This window comes from Chrysochloris asiatica, unplaced genomic scaffold (assembly GCF_000296735.1).
Source record: "Chrysochloris asiatica unplaced genomic scaffold, ChrAsi1.0 scaffold00027, whole genome shotgun sequence".
In the NCBI taxonomy this organism is placed as follows: Eukaryota; Metazoa; Chordata; class Mammalia; order Afrosoricida; family Chrysochloridae; genus Chrysochloris; species Chrysochloris asiatica.
This window is the reverse complement of record NW_006408545.1, coordinates 21457182-21461166: the sequence shown is the minus strand read 5'-3', so window position 1 is coordinate 21461166 and position 3985 is coordinate 21457182. Positions and strand designations below refer to the sequence as shown.

The 3985-nt window shown below is 39.7% G+C and overlaps 1 protein-coding gene across 1 annotated transcript in view; it reads right to left on the bottom strand.

The window, feature by feature from the left end:
- PDSS2 (prenyl (decaprenyl) diphosphate synthase, subunit 2) overlaps positions 1-3985 on the bottom strand; it is a 387297-nt gene that overhangs the window by 173472 nt on the left and 209840 nt on the right. The gene's annotated exons all lie outside the window — the stretch shown is intronic.

The window sequence follows — 3985 nt, the reverse complement described above, 5'->3', positions numbered from 1 at the left end:
TGATTAGTTTGGGATCTGTAAGCAGATCTTGATAGTCTCCTTCTCTAAAACATCCCCATTCTTTATCCCAACAGCCACTAGTATTACTCAGGGTACCTTCCACACTTACATTCATATACTTGGCTGTTCATTTTCTTCTAACATTTCTCCAGATTGTACAGCTCCTTAAACTTCAGAAAACAGGGTGGCAAATATTGTTACCCATTGTTTCCCTCCTTTCACTGGTAATATACCTTTGATTATATTTGGAGTAGCAATATACTCAGCTAAATTTTTTTACCTCCCATGAGTTGCTTGGAGTCCTTGTGTGGTGCTGTAGGATAAGCACTGGACTTCAAAATTGGTTGGAACCGCAAGGTGGTGATTTGAGCCCACCAGCACTTAACAACAAAAACAATATGAATCACATGGAACTGGGGGCTCAGGATCACAGTATTGGGGTCAATTGGCATACCAAAGTCCACAAACACAATGTTTTATACCCTACTTTGGTAAGCAGTGACTGGGGTCTTAAAAGTTTGTAAGCGGCTATCTAAGGGGCAACTATTGGTCTCAAATGTCCAGAAGAAAGAAGAGTGATGAGAATTGAAGATACAAGGAAATAATAAATCCAAAGGACTTCAGGAACCTAAGAGTGGACTTACCATGATCCTAAGAACAAAGGCACCAGATGGTGCCAAGATACTACTACCAACTGCTCTGAAAGGGGTCACATATTAAAAGGTTCTAGATAGCATGGAGAAAAAATACTGGTCCTATAGAGACTGGTAGAACCCCAAGACTATGGCCCTTAGTCAATCTTCAGGTCGCGATGCGTTCCTTGTGGTTCAATATCCAACTGAGCAACAGACAGGTATATGTTGTTGTTGTTAAGTGCCATTGAGTTGATTACAACTCATAGCAACCCTGTATAAGGTTTCGGGAAAAACCAACTTTGTAGTTAAGCACATTAACCCTCATCGCCACGCCAGGACTCCTAGATAGGTATAATTGGGCGGGGGGCAATCAAAAGGGCAGCATTGACCAAGGACAAAGGTCAGAAGGGTTGGGGACGAGGAGGAATGGAAACAAACACAGGGAAGGAAGTAGGGTAAGTGATATTTCATTGTGGAGATTGTAATCGATAAAATAAACCAACCTGTATGAATCGTTGAATGGAAGACCAACTGCTCTGTAGACCTTCACCCAGTTCACAATTTATGAATTGTGAGAAAAGTTTACAAAAATAAAAATTCACCTCTTCCGGTTCCCCTGGTGTTAGAGGGGATCATGTGAAGAGTCTGGCCAATGAAATATAAGCAGATAGCTACTGGGTGGGGATTCGGAGAATGCTACTATTTTTCTAATATATAAAGACAGACTTTGTTGGTGTGTACCTTTGGTCTTTTAGGCTTACCCCTTCTTCCTGTCTAGAAGGCAGAGAAAAGACTCCAAAGCCCTAAAATGGGCCGCCAACCTAACAATAGTAGAACAAAAATAAATAAGAAGCCTGGCCTCTGAGGACTTCTTTGAAGGGTCCTACTAGCTGTGCTACGTCCCCCTCTAGGCTAATTATCTAAGATTAATAAAACTTGTACTTTTTCTAAGCCACAGTTTGTTGTTGTTAAGTGCCGTTGAGTCACTTCTGACCCATAGTGACACTGTATAGGGTTTCCAAGGAACAGCTGATGAGCTTGAACCACCAACCTTGCAGTTCAAATGAGTTTGCAGTCTGACGCATTAGCCCACAGCACCACACCAGTTTGTTAAGAGTCCTGATAATCATAATGAATTAGCAACTCCTATAGGACATGATTGATAAAACCATGCCACAAAAATAGTAAAACGCATTTTACATTCATACAAGGCTAAGTCAAAAAGTACTGCTACTAGGGTAATAGTTCATACATATGTAGGTTTATTTTAAACAAAATGGTTTTAAAACATGTCTGTGATCAGTGGATGACTGCAGACAAGTTCTCTCAGTAATGTATCTGTCTTATTAACAGTAATACACTTGTTAGGGTGTCTTCAAAGAAAAGATCCAATAAAAACAGTGGCTTCCTATGGGAAGTTAAAATCAGGCAGAGAGGTCAGTTCAGAAAATTATGGTAACTGGTGGAATTCCAAACGGGTCATCTTGAATGGTTTGATCAAATGACATAGGATGATCACAGGGGCTTATTATGAAGATTGTAAAAAAAATTGAAAACTGCATTGGTGAGCAAAAGATCAGGAAAGTTGCACCAAGGAATTTTTTTCCCCCATCAGAACAATCCACCTGCTCATTCTTTGGCAGTAGCAAGGACTGCCCTATGAGAACTTTGTTGGGAAACCTTACACTATCTGCCCTATAGCCCTTATCTGGAACCTTCACACTTCTTATTGTTCCCCAAACTAAGGTATATTTTACAAGAACACAATTTGACTTACTTAAGGATGCCAAAACTGCTATTTGGCACATCATGCAAAAATTTAAGAATAAAGAATTCACTGGGGAAGGGCTGCTATTGTTAAGTGTCACTGAGTGGGTTCCGACTAACATAGTTGTTGTTCAAGTGTTGTAAAGTCAGTTCCCACTCATAGCGACCCCTTATACATATCAGAAGGAAACTCTGCAGTCCTGCACCACATCTACAAATGCTGTTAGGTTTCAGTCCATTGCTGATGCCACTGTGACAATCCATCTCATTGTGGGTCTTCCTCTTTATCACTGACCTTCCATTTTGCCAAGCATGATGTCCTTTCCTGGGACTGGTCCCTCCTGATAACATGTCCAGAGTATGAGAGATGAAGTCTCCCCATCCTGGTTTCCTAAGGAACATTCTGACTGCATGTCTTCCAATACAGATTGGTTTGTACTTCTGGCAGTCCATGATACTTATAATAGTCTTCTCCAACACCATAACTCAAATGCATTGATTCTCCTGTGATCTTCCTCAATACACTGTCCAACTTTCACAGTCATATGAAGCCATTAGAAAATACCATGGCTTGGGTCAGGTGCACCTTAGTCTTCAAACTGACATCTTTGCTCTTGGACATTTTAAAAAGCTCTTGTGAAGTAAATTCGCCTAATGCATTGTTTCATTGATTTTTTTGATTGCTGCTTTCATGAGTTTAATAGTGGATCCCAGCACAATGAAGTTTTTGACAAATTCAGTCTTTCCTCCATTTACCATAATGTTACTTATTGATCCCATGGTGAGAATTTTTGTTTTCTTTATACTGAGGTGCAACACATACTCAAGGCTGTGGTGTTTGATCTTCATCAATAGTTATTTTAAGTCCTCTTCATTTTCAGTAAGCAAAGTTGACTCATCTGCATGTAACATGTTGTTAATGAGTCGTCCTCCAATCCTGATGCAATCTTCTTATTCATATAATCCAGTTTCTCAGATTATGTGCACAGCATAAAGACTGAATAAATTAAGGTGAAAGAATACAACCTTGATGCACACCTTTGCTGATTTTAAACCATTCAGTATCCTCTTGTTCTGTTTGAAAAATTGTCTCTTGGTCTATATACAGGTTCCTCATAAGCACAATTAAGTGTTCTGGAATACACAGTCTTCATAATGCTACCCACAGATTGTCCTAATTCACACAGTCGAAAGCCTTTGCATAGTCAATTAAGCACAGGTAGATATCTTTCTGGTATTCTGTGCTTTCACTCAAGATCCTTCTGATAGCCCTTGTTCCATGTCCTTGTCTGAATCCGGCTTGGACTTCTAGCAGTTCCCTGTCAATATACTGTTGCAGCCATTTAAAAATTATCCTCAGCAAAATTTTACTTACATATGATATTAATGATATTGTTTGATGATTTCCACATTCTGTTAAGTCACCTATCTTTGGATTAATCAGAAATACGGATCTCCTCCAATCAGTTGGCCTGGTAGCTGCATTCAAAATTTCTTGGCATAGATGAGTGAGTACCTCCAGTGCTGTATTAGTTTGTTGAAAGACTCGATTTGTATTCCATCAGTTCCCAGATTGTTGCTCT